This window comes from Opisthocomus hoazin, chromosome 3, assembly GCF_030867145.1.
Source record: "Opisthocomus hoazin isolate bOpiHoa1 chromosome 3, bOpiHoa1.hap1, whole genome shotgun sequence".
Classification (NCBI taxonomy): domain Eukaryota; kingdom Metazoa; phylum Chordata; class Aves; order Opisthocomiformes; family Opisthocomidae; genus Opisthocomus; species Opisthocomus hoazin.
The window spans coordinates 77,526,890-77,552,256 of NC_134416.1; the positions used below are offsets into that span (position 1 = coordinate 77,526,890).

General features: G+C 40.5%; 1 protein-coding gene across 8 annotated transcripts in view; it reads right to left on the bottom strand.

Moving 5' to 3' along the window:
- The window catches only part of FHOD3 (formin homology 2 domain containing 3), a 403,764-nt gene that overhangs the window by 377,080 nt on the left and 1,317 nt on the right, over nt 1-25,367 (bottom strand). The gene's annotated exons all lie outside the window — the stretch shown is intronic.

A 25,367-nucleotide genomic window follows, 5' to 3' on the forward strand; every position in this document is an offset into this window, starting at 1 on the left:
GCTGTTATATTAATATTACGGGTTTGACTTAAGAGTAACAGAAGGAAGTTCAGAGTTCAAAACTCTGAAACTGCTGTTCCGGGTGGCTCTGAAATACAGGCAACACACCACAGCAAAAACATAATGTGTAGATGCCTACCTGTTACTATTCCTAGACAATTATGTCACTGACTCGCAGACCTTTTGCTTCATGATTCCTTTTAACACTGTGCTCCACAGGGAGCAATTCAGAGATTACTAGAGTTTCCGTGTCCAAATATGACACCGTGGCCTCCAACAGCAGCCACACAGGCATTGTTAGAAAGCATGAGTACTCAAAATGTCAACCATCATGGAACAAAAAAGCCAAATAAATTCATCTAGAGATGGGGGTTACTGCAGTGGTTAATATAAACTTTAAAAAGCTAACTGAAAACATTAAAGACAGTTGAATTTCTGCATAAAAGCTACGCAGAATTTCATGCTGTATGGGGAACTAGCACACATTCTTTCTCCTCCGCCTCATTCAATTATTTAAAGTTGTATTTGAGATGACATGCAAACCAAACAGCCAACAGTACAACTTAACAAAGTCAAATTGTTTAGACCAAAAACTCTTCAAGCTCTTTAACCCAGAAAACATACTGCGTTTTCTAGGTTTCTCACAGTAAACACAATGAGCCTACACTATGAGAATAACCTCACCTCTGCATCCTGTCATTAACTTCTTGGCACCTAGATTCTTCCATTCCCTTTCCCAATTTGCACAGATCCTTTCCTAACTAAGCTGACAAAAAGCTAGCTCTTCTCACCTTCGTGGTTATGTACATCTTCAGCTGAACAGAAAGGAGAGTGGCCAGTAGAATAGGATCCTTTATTTGGAGTTATATACAGCTTTCTGGCTGATACACAGGGGATGCTACAACATGCTCTCATTACCATTGGCTGGAACTACTGTGAAGGTATCCAAGGAAATGGAAATAATCTCTAAGAAGACAGGTCAAGAAAAGGGAGAGGAGGAGTGAAAGGATTAGCTTCAATGGAGCTTATCATCTGAGGAATCTTTTGTTCAGAGTGTGTGGATAAGTGTGTAGAAAAAACACTGAGTTAAAATATCAGAAAACATTCTTTTAAAGGTAAGAAGTAGTCCAGGAAAGCAAAAATCATACTTCATTTGTGGCAAACAATTCCATCTGGCTTATTTTGTACTTCTGTTAAGACGAAAACTGAGAGGTACTTCACTGAAAAATATTTTTTTAAGTGATGTTGCAGAATGAATCTATGACTTGTAGCCTTTTTGTTCTTAATGAGCATCCCTGAGAACAAGCTTTCTATTAGTATCCTCCCTCCACTTTTCTTGAACAGTTACAAGACAGAGGTTGTTCTCTAAGGATTCCACCATCGCAGCTCTATCTGTGTTTGTGACATTGCACGTTGCTCACTACCCTATCACACAACTGAAACACTAGGCTCCTGCAGAACCACCAGCACAGTTTACAGAGGTGCAGCAAGCACAGAGTCATCAGGAAACGCGATCCATCATCAGCGGTGGTGGTTTCATTGACACAGTGGCTAAACACCTACTAGGCAATATACCACAAGAAGTAAGATACCCATCCCTAACCTAATGTGCAGTTTGCACTTCCACCCATATGATTCACATCTGCACCCTTTTGAAAATAACGCAGCTGGAAAGTGAGTCCTGAGACAAGCTGTACTTAAAATCAGTATTTGAGAGAACAGGTTATTTGCATCTATGATCCTTCCTCTATGAAAAATCAAAACTATGGAAAACAGAAGTAGGGACGAAACCAGGCCACTTAAACCCGAAGCAGGGAGGTTTGGCAAAACAAAGCAGCTTCAGAGCGAGAGGAGTGGGTACCAGTTCTGGCTCTCAGAAGTTTGTGAATTTTGCCAAAGCAGGGGAAATCTGGAGTTGATGAGAGTCATAGACAAAGTTAGTGAAAGAAACAGGAAGCCCAGGGTAAGTTGTCTTTTGTTATAATCAAAACTTGACTCAGAGGCTTCTGGTTAGATCTGAAAGCTAAAAAAAAAATAAAAAAATAAAAAAACAAACCAAAACACCAGCACAGACCCATGGGTTAAGACACAGGAAAATACACTAAACACATTCACACCAAGGGTTTGCACGAAATAGAAAAGAAAATAAAGCACGGCAGGATTATCAAACAGAACATAATACACTTTCAACAGAATCATCTTTCCAACACAGCCTGAATCTTGGAGGTTTAAATGAAAGATTTTGTCTACTAACAATGTTCTAATTACTACAGTCATCAACCTTTCCTAATACTTAGACTGCCTGTCAAAGACTTTGTGGTTTTGAAACCAAACATCAATTGGGAATTCATTAAAAGACCACGACTAAAAAGTTTAAGAGAATGAAACTCAATATAAGAACATTTAAAAAATGGTGAAAATACATGTACCCTCCATACTCTCTATTTAACTACTATTTCCAGATTTTATAAAAGCACAAGGGATCTAAAGTCAGATCTTCCACCCTTAAGAAGAATTTATTTGGCACTTATGCCTTTTTTTTTTTTTTTTAAAATCATTCATTTCTTCCTTGTTTGATTAGCTGCCAAGCAGTTTTAACCCCCAGCTTTAAAACAGTTGTCTGGACTAGAACAGATAAACAAAAGAGAACCTCTGCATTCATTAGGATCACATCTGAACAATACTGAAACAGAAAACCACACACTCCAACACCATTACAAGTAAAATACAAGACTGTAAGGAAAGAATGAATGCAGCATTACCAGCCATATCTCAACAGTATTCATTCCCTGCTTACACTCTGATCACTCTGTTCCAAAGGGCATAGAGAGAAATTAACTAGAAACAAATGGTTTCAGTAATAAATTCCCAATTTCTTTTCCTCACCAGTGAACAGGCTCTAAACGATATCAGCGAGGCCTAGGTGATGCCATAAGAGAACAAAAAGACTGAGATAGTTGGTGAAAAAGCAAGAGAGGATTGTGGTATTAAAAACCAAACCAAAACAAACAAAAAAACCAAGTCAATTATGCTCTTAGTCTTTTTCAGAACAAATGAATAAATAAATGAACGAAATTTGAAACTGTGTAAAAGTGAGCCTTAAATACAGGACATAATGGGCTAATAAAGCTCATAATTAGAGTTCAAAGCTTCGAGATCAAATGCAACTAAATATTTCTAGGAAAAGGAAGGCTAATTCTTGTAATTAAGAGCATATAAAACATGTATATTTCAAGACATCAGCCATCCAATATGTATTATTTAAATTGGTCCATTAGGGTCATACTCTAGTATCCCTTTGAACCATCTGGTATTAGGCTACTGTAGATCACTGCCATAGTTATCACTTTCTTCTACGCACAAAAGAACCACAACATACCTGTACTTTGATATACACATAAAAGCTCATACAAAGCAATCCAGCTAGTGCCCTTGTTTCCAGTGTTTGCTCCCAACATTTTTAAAAAACATTTGAATGACAAAAAAACACAGTTAGCGGTTTTGATAGGTAACATGGGTCAAACCCACTAAGACTGAACATAGGTTTCTGCAGTACTCGATTAATTAGATGTCTAGCTTGTTGATTCCAAATGGATTTGCCTGCAGAAAAGGTGCTGGGAACATTCACAGACACCTACAAGACCAAATGTACACGGCACCTTTACGTACCTAAATGCCATTGTCAGCCACATTGGCACTCACCAACTTTAGAGCCAACAGCCTCGTGTATGTACTCTAGTCCTCTGCCTAGCAGATGCAACAACTTCATTGCGGTTACTTTTAGCACAGATCACTTTGATGCAATCTACCTCACGACAAATGGCTGGGTTTCCTTGCAATTCAACTGGCCACCAAGCTGTAAAAACAGCTCATGAGCAGCTGGTTGGAAGTATCTGATGCTTGCCACCAAAGCCAATGTATTACAGAAAAACAAATCCTTATATATCTGAGAGTGAGGAGGGGGAAAGACACTATGGACATCTTTTGAAAACTAAGCTGTCAAAATTATTGTAGAGGTGTTTAAGCGGATTGAGGGGATCCAGCTCTTAGGAGCTGGCCGAGACACAGCTCTATTCCCAAATTAATTGGTGTAACATTTTGTACCATAGATAAGCCTTGATAACCATTTGGTGGAATTCAAGTGCTCCTTCCAGCTCCCTGTAGCAAAATAATTTGGAATACCCTATCACACACACATATGTCCTGAAGCTTTATGGGCCAGTTGGTTAGGTGTTTCCCAGAAGGTGCAGCAACACTATCCTTGCACCTGACAAAACTAGGGACTTCCCAACTCTGTCATGGAAAACTGTACTTTGGCAAAAAAAGTCACAATAAATACACTTATCTATGCTTTAGAGTTGAATGAGAATGTGGATGTGGTTTATGAAGGAAACGTGGCTGCACATAGAGGACACACCTTTAATACTAAACGTTGAAAAGAGTTTGAAGGTTTTCACATGGAGAAACATGTCCAATACTTGCAGTTTGGAACAATGCTACGAGTAAATTTAAAGCAGTGGGAAGAGTCATGCTTTCCACAGCAGAATCAACCCCAAGGTGGTTAACCCACAGTCAAACAGCAAGCTTCTGGCACATTCAGAAAGAGCAAATGTTGTCCCAAGCCTTAGATCAAGGCATTTGTCACAAGCTCATCCCTCCTCTCCAAACATGACCTTTTGGTACTTGCTGCATTCTCAAATGTCTGGAAACAAAAGTATATGCTTTCTTCTGACATGAGAAATAATTATATACTACCTTATGCTAGAAAAAGCATCATGTTAGCTAATAATGATGAATAAAACAGGTTTCCCTTCCACAAAGTAGCTTTAATCTCATTAGAAAGCATCTGGCTCAAATAAAACTAAAAACTCTCCTCTCTGATAAAAACAGCATGCATTTTGAACAACTAGAAGGAAGATGAGAGACAGGTATGTCTCTCAGTTTCCATATTCCCTCTATAATCATGATACTCTCTCTTCACTGACTTAAAAAAAACAGTAGCACAATCCTAAAACACAGAAACAAGTAAACAACACAATCAAGAAAAAAGAAGAGTCATTACTCACTCTCTCTCCAGTATTGATTTTACTATGAATTACAGCAAGAACTACTTTATTTTCAGTATGGGCTTAACCGCTGTTACACCAGAAAAATGTACCTGAGCTTTACCTCGGAGCTGTAGCTGTTCATCCTTCCAGTTTCATTCACTACAGACAAGTGTCTCGCATAGCTCATACACTCCAGCGAGAGCAAGCTACAATCAAAAACTCTGAAATACGAAGCACGAAGCTCTGTTTTATTCATGGTACTTTTGTTTGCCAATTAATTTGAAAGCAATTCGTACAGTGGGAAAAGCAGCTTGGCTTGGTGAAGCTGCCGTCTTATACCACACAGTAAAAGGACAGTGGCAAAACCCTTTTATACAAAAAAGAGACACATAAAACCAGCTGCAGTTTGCAAAGCATCAAGGTCTTTGGTGCCATTCTAACCTCACAACGTATATACCAGTGTAACTTTATCAGCTCCACAGGCATGATGTCATCCTCTCCAACAGCGTGTCAGTGAAATAAGAAACAGGTCCTTTCAATGTGCAAGAAGGCCCAAGCCTTTTGTTTGGTTTTCAGTGCTCAAACCCTCCCCTGTTGATAAACTAGCCCTGCTCTATTTACAAGGGGCAAAAGAAGGACTGAGTATTGGGGATGAATTCAAAAGGCAGTTCGTGAAAGAGGAAAGAGTTTTGAAATTCTCCCCAGGCGCTCTGCTGTTGTAGTTGGCTAGTGCACGGCCATGGCAACCCTGGGCACCCCAGGGCATCCCTGTGGCCATGGAGACCCACGCTTCTTTCTGCCTCTGGTCCCTCTGGCTGAGCTGTCACTTCCGGGGGGGGGGGGGGGGGGGGGGGGAGGGGGGAGAAAAAAAAAAAAAAAAGGCAAGAGGCAACATTCAAGCCCATCCTGGCAGTGGTCCAAAAGAAAAAACCCAAACAAAACACAAGCCAAAACCAAAGATCTACAGATAGGAAAACTGCTGACAACCTAAGTGGTAGGAAGTTTCTGATGATCCAAAAGCCATTGTGAAGCCCAGTTAAAAAGAAAACAACGGCTATGGTTGTTCAGCTTGGCCAGGCAAGGAATAGCTGACTCAATCATCCTAAACCAGGAGAGGAATGCATCTTTGTGTCATGCATGAAGAAGGTTCAAAGTAAGAAATTCAAAATACTATTTTCCCCTCCACAAAAAAAAAAGGCAAAAAAATTTCTCTAAGCATTACTTCAGTGCAAAGAGCTACAATGCATACAAGAGTATATTCCTACTCGTTCCTCCTTTTTTGAAAATGATATTTAATTTCTAAAGCAGCAGTATTTCAGATTGGGTTTTTTTGCGTTCTTTTTTTCCCCGAAGCATTTCATCGCTCTTCGCTGGTAGAACAAATGTCCTGCTAGCTTTTATGTTTAAATACACGCTTCAAACAGTTGTCAGGTTATTTGGGTTTAGACAGAGAAATAAGCCCCAGATGTTTTACTGAGAAGGTTTTCCATCAGGAAATTCGTGGCCCTTCCCAATGTCTCAGATATCTAATAGTCCCAACTTATTTTTCCAAACACAGCTGCCATGAATATTTTCTTTCCAACAAGTTGCTTATGAGATTATAAATTCATCCATAGGTTTTGGGTGCAGACTGAACAAGTTGTATTTAGGATCATTTAACAGGGTGAGACAATTAAGTCTTCCTAGTCCTTGCATCTTAGCAGTATTTTGCATATTCTCTATTCTTGTTTGGCATGCTAAGGGAAGCAAGATTTGACAGAATGAATATAATTAAAAAATACACAATCTCTATTTGCAATTAGATTAATTAGGTCAAAACGAGGGCTTGTTTCCATTTCTATAAGCTTTGTAAATTACTACTGAGTGGACAGTCTTGCTGTAGCTTCAGTGAAGACCTACAAAATATCTTTTAAGTAATAAGATGCATAATCCCAGATAGTCATGATTTTTCAGTAGCCAGTATGTGATGTGTGTCTCTGCTTTTCATCATCAAGAGATAGCTTTCCAACGTGTTGTAGGCAATAACTACTGCCTCTTCCTCCCCACTAGCACAGGGACCAACTACCTTTTCTAACATTGCCTCTGTACTGCATTTATCAGCCATCTCTCTCAGATTGTTTAGTGTGTTAACATGATCCAGTTAAGCTATCAGCAAGTGTTCCTGACATTCAAGCCTGAGAGCTCCTACTTCTATTTCAGACCTGAGTAAAGGCTCACATACCCATCTAAGAAAAGACTACTATTTCTCTTTGCAGCTTTGTCTTTTTGCTTAGAGTTTTTTCCTCAGAGCAGCACAAGAATTCTTAGGAAGCAAAGCTACAAAGAAAAATTAATATCACATGCTTTTTCTTAAATAGGAACTACATCAGCTGCCATCTTGGGCAGCACTATACAAGACTGGGTTCACAGGTTTATTTAACATACTCTTATCTGATTAGTCTCACTCCTAATAGACATACAGGCACAATTTCCAAAGAAGATACTGCGACTGCACATGGCCCCCTGTAGGGACAGACAGATTCCGCGCACACAGATTTCTCAGATTGCCAAAAGAATATATTAGGAAATACCAGACAGAAAAAGATGAAGGTCCCAATTTGTAGAGAGCAAACAAAAAAGTGTTCTCTGGAATGACAGCCAAAACTCATCATAATGATGGCTATACACTGACTTCTCATTCTCACCATAAGCCCAGCACTTCTACAAATCTGCACACACAGTCATCTTCAATACCTCCTGTGTCTCGCAGTAAAGTGGAAAGCTCTGGCAATATAGCTTTGCAAACTTGCTTAGACTACACAATTTTGTTGAGCTCTGAAGGCAATTTGTTCTTGTCTGAGCTGTTTTTCCTGAACATATTCAGAGAAGATGACCTTTAACTGAATGATGGCTTTTTCTTTTTTAAATAACTAATTGTAAGAAGTCATATCTTGAGCTGCACTAGCAAAAAATGTAAACATCTTGGTTTTACATTTATTGAGGCATGAAACACTTTCAGTAGAAGAATGAAATCTATGATATTTCTCTTCCAGTTAGACATAATGTTTATGATATGAAATTGCCCTTTGTTTATAATAAGAAATTGCACTGGTAACTGGATGAGCAACTGCAAGGCCTATGCATCAATAGAAAAGTTAATACACACAATTCATTTGTCCTTACTGCCCTTCCAGAACCACATGAAACCATTGATGACTAGTGAATAAATATAGTTCTCCTTTAGAAACAATTTATTAAATAATTGGGGTAGAGGGTTGTAAACAGCCTATGGTATAGATCGGCAGTCAATTCCTACTACACTTTGCAATTGTTATGTAAGTGGTAACCTTGTCCTTACACTGGAGGGGAACCACAACACAAAGTTCGACGTTGCATACAAAAGCCAGCAATGCTGCGAGTACGTGGCAGACAGAAATCCTGCAAGCGAAGTTTTGCTATTCAAGCTTACATAGGATCTCTCAATCTCAGCATTAGGCTCCCCCGACTAGCTCTGGCAACACTGATTTTCCTGTCTGTAGTATATCAGGATTACAAAAATTCTCCTAGAGAGAGTGTTTGCAGTCTTGGCCACCGCAGGCACTGGCCCCTAAGTTTCAGGACCCTGCCTGCCTCCCTCCTCCTACCCCTTTGCTGCACTCAACCTAGAAAGATGGCCTGTGACCACAGGCCCCCAAAATGCCACAAAAGCAGAGGTTAGCAGGCCCTGGCACAGATGGTCCCCGTCCCAAATGCAACCTTCACATCTCCAGCCTCCCCATGGACTGCCGAGGCAGAGGCTGGAGCAGCAACCACCTCAGCCTCTGCCAGGCGAGGACCAAGCTGCGAGTGAGCCATGGTGCCAGGCAGCGAAGGCACAGCAGGCTGCTCTCCTCCGGGGAGCCGTCAGCAAGGGGAAGGAGAGAGCCCGCACGACAAGGGCGTCAGACCACATCCAACTAAACAACATCTGTATTTTTGTTTGGGTGGTTTTTAATTCATGTGAATTTTAGCAGACTCGCTTCATTAGCTTGAGTTTTGGTTTAACAACTGTTGTGGTCCCTGCGACCTCCTGTCAATTCTTATACGAGAGGTGGCCAGAGGCCAGCCTGTGCCATAACCAGCCAGATCTGCAGCTCCTCTGGAGAACTAAAGCATCAGTGGATCAAAGATTTCAGCCTTTGGGCATATGCAGTAACTTTTTTTATCCCAACAGTGCTGAGATGGTCTAGATTTTAAAGATATTTGTGCACCTTAATGGCCCTATGGGGCATGTGGGAGCAGGGTTCCCTGCTAGTCAAAGGCAACCACCCAAGCAAGGGATGAAACAGCCCTCAGTCACTCAGTTTGGTGAGACACCAAACCAGAAAACTGAATCCATAAAACGGCAACAAAGCTTACATAGCTTTAGGGCACAGATGGTCACATTGCAGAAAGGCATATAAGGGCACCTCAGCATGGAAATTAAAACATAACACGTCAGAAGCTGACCCAGGCGTCCCTCCTTCCTTCCCACTACAGCCTTGGCTGGAATTCAGCATCAGGTGATGCAAGTCACAGTTGAGAACAGTAGTACCTGTAGCGCAAAATACTCAAGAGATTCTTTTCCCCAGTCATAGATCTTTTTTGTACACTATGATCATCTTCCAAAGAGTGCAATCAAGTCATCCAGTAACTTCCATTCCTGAAAGGTCAGCCCTGATTTCTAAAAATGGTGTCACAATAACAAGCTGACCCTCCTTCAGCTGGAAAAGACATAACGGTTGCTGAAACCTCAGCAGAATGCTAAGAGAAAGGAATCTATATTCATTACTGTCTATGGTTAAACTTGTGCCGAGAGTACTTTTGGTTTACGAACCACTCTGTTCAGTTACCCTTAAGCACGTCAAGCTTCACACAGCTCTATAATCTTTGGTAACATTTTGTTTGCTTGCAAACCTAAAAGAACATAAAAATACAACAAATTCCATGCAAAGCCTATACCAGTTGCTAGCTGACTGTTATACAAGCCTAAATGATGGCTCATGACAAAACAGTCATTCGAACACCAAGTAGGGAGTATTTTTTTCCCAGGAAGGAGAAAAAGCAGAACTACCAAGTTAACAGACAAGTACAAACCAGAAGCTGTTTATTCTTACATTATGAAGACTGAATAATTTGACAGCATGATTAAAGCACACTAATGAAGGTATAACAGACAGTAGAAGTACATAATCATGAGAAAAAGCAGGGTAAAGGATGCATATCAGCTGTGCTCTAAAGGCATTAGCTGTCCATTCAGTAATGGAATAATATCTACAATATGTTTGAAAGAATTACCTTAGTTTTGGATAACAAAACAGTTATTGTAATCTACACAAGGACAGCGTTACCACAGAAACTTACTGCTTAAACTATTGCTTCACTATAACAATGTCTCAGAAAAAGAACATTTGGGAGCCCAGCTGAGTGCACGTTAAGGCCATACTCGTAGGCCCACTAGCCCACTACACCCACTTTAGATGACTAAAACTTCCAAGAAAAATGCCTCCTCTAACCCATATCTGGAAAACCTCAGCAGTGATAGCTAAGCAACTAGAAAAAAGGCTACCAAGTACCAATCATCCATCACCATGTTATGGAGACACTCAGAAAAATACCCAAATCTCTTACTGTAAGGTCTGGTTTGGAATTAAAGTATTAGCCAGCACCGTGTCATCCAGAGCATGGAAAAAATATCCTCACCTCTGACAACCATTCCATTGCAATCTGGTAAGTATGACTAAAATTAACTAAAATATATTTGCATTGAGAGCACCTTACACATCAACAGAGTCTCTCACTACACATGCCAACATGGTGCATTCCTCCAACAAGTATTTTTGCAAGCAAATCCCTTCCCATTATTCCTTTTCTATGGTCTCTCCCAAAAACTGAGGGTGGCTCAAAAAACATCTTGTTTCCAAATCTAATGTTAAGATTAATGTGATATTTTTATTTAGGTTCCCATTTATATATTTCTTCTTTATTTTCTTCCATTTTAAATTACTATAGCAAAAAAGTATACTGTTTTTTAAACTGAGCTGCTCATTAACATGATTCTAAATATCACTAACATTCTAATAGGATACAAAACAGTTAAAAGGCTCATAAGTCCACTAAAAAAAGTACATCCCAAAGGCATGTCTCATTAACATCTTCCCTGTGTGAACTATATAAATGAATATGCCAAAACTAGGGTGATCACAGCCTGGGTCGTATTGTCAAACACCACCACTGTCCTGTACACTGGATTTCTATTTTTAATACAAATGTGGCATGGTTCACTCACATGTAACAGTGACGGCCCTTTCCTGAGAGGTAACAAATGGAGACGTGGGTCCCTTCAGGCAAAGGAGGAGACTGAACACTGGCAAGAGCTTCATTTCCAGATCAACTCCTTAAGCAGGCATTGACATCACTATCATGAAAAATTCTGCAAAACCTTTCATTCCAAAAACTTTTCCCACAAATGTTCAACTAACTGCTTTCAAATATGTGAGGTTTACACTTAAGAAAAAAAATAGTCCATCTAGATACGGTTTTATTGCTCTAACTGGGCATTTGTACTACATTGAACTAGTATATTAAAACCATAACTTAAACATGTTTCAGCTAAAATACATCAAAAAGACACTCTACCTCACAGTAAATTTAGACACTTAATGCTATGATACTGATGAGACTAAGATGTAAGTATTTTTCCTCCAGACCAATAAAATAGCTGGGTATCAATTCATTTGTGAAATGAGTTGTGAACATCTTCTCAGGGGCTCGCTGAGGTGTAAGACTTATTTCAGGGAAGCTGGAAAGACTTAATATTTATTTTTTGTTCCAAGCAATAGACATACTTCTTTAACCTTATCTTCACTTACAGAAGCTTGAAGAATTTAAAGACAGCAAAATAATTCCCCTGCCCCAAATCATAAAATAACAGAGTAAGCACAAACCTGTTTTCTCCTGGACAAGAACAAAACAAAAGGTGCCAATAAAAGCTTGCTCATCAGCTAAGTACTTTGTTTTGCTTTGTATGGCTTTAGGAGACTATGCTAAGGGCACAATATAACAAAGAAAGGAGAACTGCATAAACAAAACATTAACTCTAAAATCTGCCAGCAGCAACACTGCTATTTAAACTTCATGCCAATTTTGCCATTAGGAGGCATTCTGCTGACGAGCTTCTCCTGGAATCCCAGGTGCCGCTCCCCTCCGAGCTGGTGGCCAGCGCTCCAAAACCTCTCATGTTTCTGGGAAGAAGGAATGGCTATTGTCCAAGAGTTAATACAGGACAGAGAACACTTATTTTGCATTCCCCATTCTGCCACAAACATGTGTGTGCATCCAAGGTCAAGGTAGGCTTTCTCTGGGTTACAAGGGTTTTGTTTGTTTTTGCATTTTGCATTAGCGTAGTAGCTTTACCAGTTCCATCCATCCGCGTATAAGGGCTTCAAAGCTTTAACTCTCCTCAACCTCAAACAGCAGCTCTTCACTCAGTGACCTCAAAAAATTACAAGTCGGATTTATGCTACCCAGTGCAAGCATCTCTGCAACTAACAGCACATGTTTTCCAACTGTAATCAAGTAATATGGGCATGAGTACATACAGCTTTCAATACTAGGTTTTAATACACAGCTTAAACATAATTTCATTACTAGGTTATCTTTCTGTTAACACTGCAGGTTACGGCAGCATCCTTTTCTTAGATGGCCCTCCAGAAATTTCTTCTGAGAATCGAGAAATTACAATACTACTGTTTCCAACTTTTAAATAAGCATTTTTCTTGAAAAACTACAGCCTCTCTCCAGGCTAGTTTTCTTCCACTGTAGGTAACAGTGGAAAAAAGGAGCAGGTTCCGGTTGCTCAAGACAGTTGTCCCATGCACAAAATACTCTTGATGTATGAGGCTATGGTGATGAGTAATGAAGTAGTTATTATCAATGGCCAAAATCTGTCTCCTTGAAGAGGCTGACTCACAGTGACCTGCAAACCACCATCACTTTTAAACTGAGCTTGTGCCTCCAGCTACAGAGTGTGGGCTGCAATACTGAAAAACAGCAAGGGGAATAGTAGGAAGAATGAGAGATGGCACAAACATTGTTTTACTACAGGGGCCTCTGTAATTGCCCAAACACCATGATGTGTTTCTATAAACATTCTGTGGCTGGGGATTTGCACTCACCTCCTTTCTCCACAACAAAAACAAACTGAACACAGTAATTAGCTTCAGTAGCATCTGATTAAGGAAATAGGTTTTTCCATTTCCATTAGTAGCTCATAAGGGTGAGCACAAATATGAGCACCACTCGGGTCACTGCCCGGTGGCGACAGCTTTACAATCAAGCCACAACGGGTTCCACCGCAACAGCAAATACGAGAGTCAAATTCCCTGGCAGGACAGGCACAAGGTTACAAAACTATGCTGTCACAGGCTACGGTAAGAACACCCAAGCCAGATCACTCGTATAAATTCCCAAGCAGCTAATTACAATTTCTCACAACAAATCCTATAAATATTTAACAGAAATATCCAAAAACAAACAATGGTTTCAGTTTGCTAGAACAGATTCTCCTCCACAATGTCTTGACATAATACCTATTCACAAAGTTACAACTGACAAAGCACAGTCTACAGGAGATACCAAATTTGGCTAACAACCTGCTCACGACTGTACTCCTGCTTCTGGGCCAGGAAAACTTCATAGACCTTCTCTTTTTTTTTTTCTTCTCGTGTACAATCACCCCAACTCCATCAGCCTTCGGTTCTCTTAGGAATCTACCTTCAGAAATCACTCAAACCATACAAATTATTACTAGACACACTGAAATGCAGCATGAGATTGGCCACTTTTATTTTAAATCGTCAAACAGCCAGCCTGTTAAAAGGCAACTTGCATGCATGCCTTCAACTTTGGTATTAACCTCCCATGACTCACCTACAGAACACACTTCAGTCTTGACTCAACTTATTTAGAAAAAATGGGCAACCAACCAACATGAGAAAAGAGGCAGGTGTAACACTGCTTTGATTGCATCTACATATATACACAATCACCCAAGAAAGTGATCTTCTCACAGTAGTTGTTTGTAGTTTATTTTCCCCTCCCCAATTTTAACATCTAAACACAGAGACTGAGCACTTGGCAGCCTGCATCCCACGCCAGTTCCTTCGAAGAATTCACTGAGGAAAAGGGTTTTTTTTCTTTTGAATATTTCTCCAAACTATATTTTATGAGTTGTTGCTTAATTACCTCAGAGATTTAGATTACTGCTTTTATTTCAAGAAATCTAATTTGGTGGATGAAGAACATGAGAGCATAATTTTAATCAATCTCCCTTGAGACCTCTTAAAATAACACTAGCTGATGACTACTCGCAAGATAGCAAGCTATTCTCCCCTCGTCAGCTGCATATATCTTTCCAAAATATTTGCTGGAATATCAGTGACAAACCATCACAACATAAAGGAAGTAAATATAGCTCAGCTTACACTTCACTGAAAAATATTTCTAATCTCCTTTTTGTCACTCAAATCACACCTAACCGTAATGATTTACAAATGCTATGGTCTATTACCAGTGGTTTTCCCACAGAAGCAACATCAATCTAAAGAATGGTTTTAAGGCAAGAGCATTCTTTCAGCAGCCTACCAGAACTACTGAAGAATTTAATACAGTAGGTCACTTATTTAGGGTATAACCAGACTAGCCAACTTCATCAAGTTAAGAAAATGCCTTGTTCAACTATAATATCCTTGAAGTCACTGGACAGCATTCTGCCAATTACCTTTGTCAACTTTTAATTATGTCATATCACCAAACTGCCAAAGCAGAGCACAACTGATAGCATACAGCTTGTCTGAGTAAAGCCTATTTTTAGCCTGCAATTCAATCAGCACTCTTACAACGGCTAGGATTAGAGCCCAAGACAGTCACATTGCTGTATATAGGCCAATGCAATTACATGTTGAAACACGTTGAGAGCGCCTGATAGTGAACTGGAGTCAATGTTGGGAGGAGCAGCACTAGACAGACAGTTACTCTGTGTTAGTGGGTATCTTTGTTGGCAGAGCGTACACCCACATCTCACCCATCTTGATTAACAGTCCACAAAGGAAAACATTCAAACAAATGACAGTTTTACTCCAATGCCTTTCAATATGATTTAGCTCTTCACGAAAGACAGAAATCAATTCGGCATCCCTGAAAATCATTATCCTTTTACCTTCATTGGCAGCTGTTCAAATGACCTAGCTTTGTCAACATTAAACCAGCCCACTTCACCCCTGTCCTGAAAATACTGCCAATGAGGTGACAACTCAGTCCTCACCCTGTGTGCTCCTGAACCCTGCTGAGGCAGAAGTTACAAGACCTGTTTTGAAACAGCATTTGCAAGCATGCTTTCAAATATCTGTCTTTCATAACACAGAGAAAAATAAAAATATTTTAAAATTTATTTTCTTCAATCCAAGAAGTTTTTACACATTCAAGTGTTAACTCAATTAAAAATGTTAAGTTCTTGCTGTCTTTTTAATCTTCTGGAGTCACATTTTCAGGGTTTTCCCCTGCAATGATACAGTCTTTTTATAAAAAATGAAAAAAAAACCTAATCTTGCCACATAACAGACAGCTTCAGACTTAGGACATACAGGACCTAATGTTTTGAGAGTATCAAAACAAAAAAAAAGTTACACCACAATGCAATCACTTATCCTCTAGGATACATGTCAATGAAGTATCAAGCAGTAATGACTTTCATAAACTAAAACTGGAGCTGAATACTTATCAATGATGTGAGGGAAGAGTAAGGCTGTGTTTCATTACCAGTTTCCCAGGACCATTAATCTTTTTTGATACAGCTTCTGAAAACTAGCCTAAGCAGTATTCTTCTCCTCTTTGTACAGATGAGCATTAGATGTTTCCTTCAGACCCTTTGATGAGAGAAAGACTACAAGGAACACGTACAGATTCTGAAGACTTTCAAGCTCAACACACATGTAAATTAAGGCACATCTAACTAGCAAAGAAAGAACATCTGTGTCTTGAGATAATTCTCTCCATTATAGCAAGCTTTCAGATTTCAGACTTACTACAGGTGGTTGTTTCTCCAAAGGGCACTTTTCTCAGTGCTGATCACTTCAGCAAGTGAAATAAAAGCACCAGAAAAAATGAATTCTGAGAATCTGAGTATTAAGTTCAGAAACTTAAAAATATGGGCATACCTTAGGCTTAGTATGAATTCACATTTATAACTGCGGTGGCTTTTTTCAGCCATATTTCAAAACCAAGCAAAAGAAGCCCATGGAAGAGACAGGAAACCTAAAAGTATAATTAAGTAGCATCTGAACTGAGAAACACTGTTTGAGTCTCAGAAGCTATACTCCTTTACTTTCTAAAAGACTGGGACTTTCTTTCACCACTCCCCACCCCAGTAGTCAGCTTCATCAGCAAAATGGCCTATTTTCCTTCTTAAACAAAAAACCAGCCTAGAAGAAGCTTTACTACATTAACATACATATAAGGCAGAATAACACCCAGTAAAACCACCATACAGTAGCCTTACAATACTGCAGACAAATTAACTTTTTAATTCAGCTAAAAAAAGCAACAACTGAACTCAGTATCTAAACAAGAACATGTTACCATGTCCAAGGCAAATGTAGCAAATCTAAATGACTGCTCTCAATAATTCAAGCTCACTTCTGATCAAAAATGTGGAAAAGGGACATAAACAGGCAAACATAACAAGGAGTACTACTATATAAAATGAAGGCTGCATAAGATAGGAAGGGAATGCTTGGCTCACAGGCAAACAAAACAGTGGATACTAAATCCAGGAAAGGTGGAATTCTTTCTGCCTTGCACCGCCACACGACAGAAATGTCTCATGTATTACAATCAAACCAGAACAAAAAATTCACAGTAAAATGAGAGTCCTTCAACTGTGACCATCAATGACCACTGCAATACATTAATCATATAGAATACTAACACAGGTTAAATCAGTCACATCTGTCTGAAATAAAATACTATGTTCTACTTATACCCTGCTTTTCCACTTGTGAATAAAGCCTGCCTACCTTACTCATAGTCGCTGGAGAGTTATAGGCCTTCCGCACTTGTAAGAGAAGCTTGACCCAACTGGTAGCATGATACAGAGCACTTGAAAGAAAGAATAACGAAAACAAGGAAGATACTCTTGTAGAGATTAAAAAGCACAAATAGCGTACTTTGCCCTAGCAGTACGTTTTGTTCCTCAGGCACACAGTTTTTCAAATAACAGCCATTTTCAAATCACACTAGAGTTTCCTGTAAATAAGCCTAAAGGAGTTAGCTGCAGTGTGCCTCATAAGGGAAACTTTTGAAATTCAGAAGGCACTAGCCTGAAGACCAACACACTTTCATAACCAGACACAGCAAAGTCTGCAGCTCACCTCCCATCCTTAGCACCCACCACTATCAGGCTTCTCAAGCCCTGAACCCTTTTGAAAGTGACTAAGTTAAAAAAAAAACCAAAAACAAACAAAAAAAAACCACAAAGAACCCCCCCCAAATTCTCTTACTTTTGATAGGAATGGCCAACCACAGAGGTCCTCGCTACATGCGAGACAGAACAGCACAGATGAACCTCACAGTTTCAAAAATCTCCCCCTTCTTCCAAGGGTCACAGGAAATGGCACCATTTTATTTCTCCCTCTTGATGCTTATTCCCTCTTCTTCTCCAGCTTCTCATCACCTTTAGTTGCTTAGGCCCTGCAGGACTGCTACATCTCCCAGGTGGAAAGAATAAAGCTCAACAGGTATCCTTAATTCTCTGCCTGGCAAACCTGGGAGGGTCTCCCCCACCAGAGACACTAAGACCTCCCACAAAGAGGGCAGAGGACTCCAGATTTTTGCAAGCCAACTCCCTCACAATACTAGAGATGAAGGGGCAAAAAATAAAAAAACCAACCCTTTGTGCATGGAGCCGAAGGTCACACTCCAGGGACAGCTGCTGGAGTACAGTAATAAACAGAAGGGAGATATGCAGCTCTTTTGATTTCTCTGCTTCTCATAAAATGCCAAGTGTTTCCGAGTACTAGAAGTCTATTTATGTCTACCCTACAGCTAGAACGGGGTCATCACTGGTGCTTTGGAGAAAATTCAGAACTTCTGTTCCACCCTGACAAAAACCAGGCACAAATCCCCATTTGGCACTACATTAGCACAGATGAGATTCCTGTTGGTGCCCTGATTGCAAGCCCTGCTATTACGCCCTTTCCTTACAAACCTTGCCTTAAAACAGCCTTGTAGTAATGAAGTAAGAAAACAGACAGGACACACTTTTTCAGCTAGCCTTACCTTGCACATGGCCCTTGGATGAGCAACCTAGCTGGCACAGCTATGAGAGCTACAGATGCCTCCTTTGCCAGCTCCTACATGATGGCAGGTGCTTCACAATGAACATGCTGAGCAACCCCACCAGAAAGGGGCCAGGAACTTCTCCTTGCTGATAACAGTGCCATCAGTAAAAACTACACACGAAAGCACCAGGCAGCTCACCAGCAGCTAAAGCAGCTAATTTACCTCTGAAGCTGTTACATGTGGCTGCAATAGTATATTTAAAAGTCTAAAGAAAATACTTTCTCAGTTTCACTTACAAAGGTTGAAGGACTCACTAGTAAATCTGAGGCAACCAGCATCAAAGAACAGCGCTGAAATGTCTCGTATTTTTATTTCTGAATCAATATCAATGTTACTTACAATTATCTTACTAATTTGCACACTGTGTAGTTTTTAAAAGCAGAAGATAGCACAGAAACCAAGATGAAAGCATAATTTTCTTTCCTAAATAGGGAAATACAAGCTATCTGTATGTGCATTTTATTCCATATAATCATGCATGCTATGTACAAGAGGAAAATTGTATTGCTTTATCTGTATGAATAGAGTTAACACAATTGGTTTACCTACCCAACGCACCAGATACAGCTTCCTATTTTTGTGGCTGACGAACACAAAGCTTCAAAACATAGACATCCCTCCACTACTGCACGTAATCACGTGTACTTGACTTGACTTTCTATACAACTTGTTTATTTATGCAGCTTTTTCTCATCTTCCTGACATCAAGAGTTTAACTGTTAGTAAACACAAGGTAACACTGTCCAAGTCTCATTTTTCCAAGTATATATACTTTGCCTTAAAAACCACTCTAGAACTACGACTAAGAGGAGATGAAGCTGCTTTTCCAGTCACCCCACTCTTCGCTATTCAGCCTTGGTATTGAGCCTACTGAGCACTACCACGTAAAATGATAACCGATATGACCAAAAGATTAATAATAATGCATTGCCCTTGTTTAGCAATAGTGACTAGGCATCCACAATCAAAATTAGTGATTTTCCAGGACTCTTGTTCAAGTAAATATCCTACTCACAAAATGGATAGTGGGTCAGTATAGAAGTATGACTACTACAGTCAAGTAGTCATACTGAAAGGAAAAGGTCTAAGCTTTTTAAGCTTTTTTTCTTTTTTTTCATTCTTAAAATGCTGGGAATGACAGAATTACTACTTTTTAAGTGTTTGGAACTGGAAACTGCAATGTATTTTTTTTAATATACATGTGTTAAGCTGATGACATGTGGAAAGTGAACTTTCAAGTCTCACTCACCTTTTCTTCAATAGTTTCATATGCCAGATGGCTGCAGATGTTTCTAGGTAGCTGGACCTACTAGAGAGCTCACTGCTACTTTTGTCCCAACTTGTTCCTCTGCTAAAAACATGTAACAACATTCCTTGTTGTCTTATTAATAACTGTAATACAATATAAAGTTAATATTAATATAATGCAATTCAGATGATGTAGAAAGTGATGACAGAGGTGTAGTAGCTGAGACGGTAGCATCTTAGCACATGGGTACAGCCTGATGGAGCACTGTTTACCGAAGAAGGTGTATTGCCCCAGCCCAGACCACTTGGGGTCACCAAAAAAAACCCACTGCACTTTTTGAAAGCGTACAGGTAGCAACCCGTCCTGGCTGAATTCTGGTCAGAGAAGTGGACTGTAAAACCAAGTAGCATTGTCACAGGTGAGAAGGTGATGGATGGGCAACTTACAGACCGACTGCCTCGCATACAGTTGCACAAGGGTTGTAATACCCACCCTCACAACCCAGTGAGTGAGATCAGACTGAAAGAAAAGGGCCTCTCATTTAGGCCCTAATTACTGGCAAGGTAGGATGGCTGTGCAAGCACTGGGAAGAGAAAACTCTTCCTGAAAGTTTTTAGAATTTCTGTTCTTCTTTGGGACAACAAGAAGAGGATACTGCAACGTGCCAGGTCCCATGTCTTCCTCTGACCATTCCTTCACCAACACAGATACGGACTGAAGTTGCGTCAGTCTCTTGCTAACTGAAGCCACTAGCAATCCTCATACATGAATTCTGGAAGGAAAGAGGTATTTACAACTGGTTTTGAAAGAAAATACCAAAATTTGTAAGTATCAACTACAAGACTTGGGGCATGATAGCAGCAAAGTCTAACTTCTTCCTATTCATCTCCTTTATTTGATTACCAACCTCCAGTAAACACATGGTAATGCAACTTTGCAGAGGTTGTATCTGACCAATCTGTGATCTCAAAATTTAGCGGTACCCTGAGACCTACCAGCATGCTTGCTCCCATCGTTCTTGACACTGAGCTCTGCAAAGACTCTTGAGCTATGAGCAGCCAAACTGACAGACTTGCAAGAGAGAAGTCTCAAATTCAGGAATCAGATCTCTGGGATAGGTCTGCTCCCCCGCTTTTACAATACGGCTTTTAAGCCGAGATCAAACAACTGAACTATAACTTGCCCAAACTATAACTTGTCAGAAGAACCTTGCAAGAACTTCAAAGTCCTCCTGCATTAAACCGCTGGAGATAAAGCCCAGCATTTGACAGTTACTTTGTATCTGCTGTACAGGTATTTCTGCGCCTTTGAAGGCCCACACTGCAGAAGACAATAAGCTGCTGGAGACTGGGTAGCTTTTCACAGTTGCGCTTTTGGCTGGGTGTTTATACTCTCCTCAGAAGAGGGTGTTTCACATAGGACTGATGCAGCTTGTGCTTTCAAGTCAGAAGACAGAGCTGGATCCTACTCTCTCTGCCCTCATAAATACTTCCCTAGAAAATATGAGCACAAACGACTGCTGCAGGGTCAATCTCTTGAATAACGGGATTTTGTCGGCTCCAGAAATACTTGGCTAGATCCAGAACACTATGGAAACCTGTTGGAAATAACTATTGTGTTAAATCCCCTCTTCTCTCAAAAGATGAGAAAGGGCTGATGTCCACCTGCCTCAGGGAGAATATGAAACACCTAGGCATCTTGACAGCCCTCAAGTAAAATACTCCCCAGTCCTCTGCAACGACACTTGCAGAAGATATCAGCCAGTTTCCCCTGCCTGTGGGTTCATTTTCCCTGGGAGAATGATGCTATTCCAGTTTCCATCTTCTATTCTTCTGCGCCCATGAAAAGCACAACAACGAACTCAAAAACGCTCTCTTCAGAGAATGGCCGCTCTATTTACCGCTATCTCCAGCAGGATCAGAATCCAAACCACCTTCCCTTCTGCTTCTGCCTAGCCTCTGTTCACCAAGGCATTTCTTAATGCCACTGTGTTTCAAGGAAACTCAGGGAAAAGGAGCCAGTTGGTAGGTTTTCTGCTCTCAGAAAACCTGAGGTTGATGCCAGGACATAGCCTGGCACTGAGTCCAGCACCAGAGCTGAGCTCCATGCCAGGCGACAACCCGGTGGAACAGCCCCTGCTATCAGTTTACCTGACACCGTGCCCCAGAGTCAGCCCTGGCTTTAATCTAGGGCTAAATCACAGCAGCTGAAGGTGGAAATCTGGATGATTTCTTTATGAATGAAACTCCTGAATCCCTCTAGTGCTCATTGGATTTATTTGCTTATACCACCGTTTTTTTCTGGGTGACACTGTTCCTAATTACAAATCCTTGGAAGAGATTTAAACACAGAAGTTGCCTCCGGTTTTCTCAGAGGGAACAGGAGGTCGAAACAACTGTCCTTATACCACTGTATCTCCCCTTTCCACCATGATCACCAGTACACCACCAGTACACGCTGTGAGATGTTTTTTAGTATTACACAAAGTATTTCAATTACGTTTTCTTGATAAATCAGACAGTGTGATTTCCTGTATTGTTGTAAACATGTATTTCTTACAGACGTGCCCCCAGCAGTTAACAGTACTGTGGGATGTGAAAACAGAATCTGGCAACATACTCATCACGCTGTAATTATATGAGTAAGTTATATGGAAGAAGATCTATAAAAAAAGTACACCACTTGACATCGGCCACGTATATATATCCACTCTCCTGAACGACCCTGTGTCAGCAAGTCGTAAGTATCAAGTAACTCAAAGCAATTCAAAACCAACAAACCCAAAGTACCAAATTAGATTCAAAGTGCATTACTGGCACTGGGCCTGAGCCACGAATTTAGATCCAGTTCTGAATTTTCCCAAGGTTCACAGAAATGGGCGAAAGGGACATCTGAATTCAGAGTTTAGACTAGATCCTATTCTTGTTAATACAACAGACAATAAGGGAGAGACCTAAAATCCTCAGAAACAAAGCAGTAGAAGCCAAATCGAAAATGGCACCTTGGGCAGTCAGATCAATATAAGCAACCCACAAAAGCTCTGCAATGTGGCTTCATTATTCAGCAAGAATTTGAAGATGTGGTTAAACATACTGTAACAGGATTTACGGTACTTCATTGCATTGGCAACTAAGATGGTGTGTCACCACCCAGCACCACGACACCTGAAACCACGGGGCATATCCAAGGCAGTGCCCTCCCCCGTGGGGTCCAGTTCAGCACGCGTGCACCGGGCACGCCTGCCGCACACGCAGGGCACAGCAACCCATGGCACAGCAAGCTGCTTCATCCGGAGATTACGGCTGCAGGGAAGGGTGTGTGCGCAGAGAGATGCAGGGAAAAAAGGGTGAGGGAGGAGGTTACAACCAGGCACCTAATTCCAAGCAAAAGAAGGACTGCAGCTTTCTTCTCAGTTTTTCCTATCAACCAGTTTAGGTGCTTCACCTCACCCACTTGACGTATCTACTTGACGCATTCAGAGCGGTAAAACCCACCCTAGACCATGTTCATGAAACTCGGTCACCTAACTTCACTGCGCTCCTCCGCAAGGATCTAAAACATTGCCACTCAGAAGACACTCTACAGATCCAGACTTGCATCCAGGCTCAAGTATACCTGTAAGTTCAAAGAGAAGCAGCAAAACCAACATGTGAAATCAAGAGTTGTACTTCCAAAGAACTGCAATAAAGAAACACTGCCCTTTGGAGTCAAACATTACTGTTACAATTTGTTGGTTATGAAAAACCTACTAACAACGCACTACGACAGGTCAGAATGTCAAAGCATCTTTCATTTGAGTTTTAAATGGTTTTCTTAATAATTGTTTCTATTATTTGACTTACAATGACTTGCAACATACACGTTGTTTTATTAACTAAAAAAACACCATCATCAGTACAAATTTCAACACAGCAACGGCGAAATCTGACACCCACTGAAGTGAGCTGGATTCCCACTACTGACTTCACACTCTCAATAACATCCCAAAGCAGTCTATGAGGAGATGTATAAAACAGGCGGTGATTTGAAGGCAGCAAGTTGGCACCTCTGTTCAGAGAATAAGTGAATATTCACCCAAGTCAAAAGACGGTAACTTAAAACCTGATGAAAGAAAACTAGCATTGACCATTCAAACTCGCTGGCAAAAAGGCCAACAGTTTGTAAGATTTCAGGAATAATTTAGACATCAGCATTACTGTGTATTTGAGCTATAAACTCCTAAGTCTGTTTCAAGATATTTCGCTCTAGTCACCATCAAGATACTAAGTGGACCATCAATCCATTGGCTCACTAATTTTCAAAGTAATTAATCAATCAAGACTGAATTGTGTCAATGTGAACTGACACCTGATTTTCAACTTATGCTCTGCTTTGACAGCTGCATTCCTCTGAGATCACAGTTTGTCCTGATCTCTGGGAGAAATGGAGCAAAATCCTTCTTGGTCAACTAATGTGGAGATCTTCTAGAGACCAAGTGAATACAGTCTTGAGGAAAAGCTGCAAAAAGAATATCCCCACCTCCGAAAAAGAAAATGAAAAGCCTGTCCTTGAAAAGCAACACAAATCAGTTGGTTATACAAAATCACACATACAGAGATGTAATTCCAAACACAGAAAGGCTGCACTAACTGCAAGTGCACACAAAAGAACGAAGCTTTCAGTATAACTAGTAAAGCTAAACCAGCCTAATCAAACCCCCCCCCTTTTTTTTTTCTTCTTTGTAGAAGCTAAGAGAAGTCCAAGAGTCATAATTAAGGCATGCCAGAAACAGGCTCTGGTCCTGCAAACACAAAGGTAACTGTAACCATGTAAGCAGATTTCAGTCAGCATGCCCACATCACTACAACAGCAGAAACAGAATGTTTGCAAGAGTTAGAACCTCACATTAACAAGTCCTTGCCTTTAGCAGAGTAGCTATCTTTCAATGGTGGGGTTTGCAACACCTTTAGAGACTTTGGCCATCTTTTATCAAAAATCTGCAAGTCCAGTTTCCAAACGTTAATTAAACTTGAGAAACACGCTGCACGCTGAAACATGGGGCAGGAGTTAAACATATAGCAGCGGCCATGGATTTTGGGTGGCTTCTGAGACACTAAACTTGGGGGGGGGGGGGGGGGGTAGCATAGGGTTACAAAAAAAACGCCAGGACAGTATTCAAAGCAAAATAAAAGCAAAACACAACACAGTGGAATCCACTTGAAAATGAGGTTGAATTAAGTGTAAATCAAGATTTTAAGCTAATTTTAAATTTACTTCATTAGGTGTCAGAATCCATCCGGCCCTTCTTTTAATTAGCTCTGACTCCAAGAAAAGCCTCCCTTGAAAACAATGGGACCAGTCTCTGAATTGGGGACGACTGAGCACATGAAAACAGAATTGACCCAGCACGCCAAGAGCTTCCTAAGGTTTTGTGCATTAGGCAGGGCTCTGCTCGCTGGATGCTGTATCCTTGGCAACTATTATGCGAGAAACAGTTCTACAAATGCAAAACTTCTGTCTGCTCCGAGAGCTTTTCTCTGAAATACCTTTATGGGGTTTTGGATATCCTTAAACTTAAGGGCACACACGGCCCTTTGTCATCTTCCCGCGAGCTCCCAAGAGCAAGACATAATACAACAAGTGATGTTGAGAGAGTATTTTCCTCCCACTTCATCAGAGAGCGAATAAAAGTTTTA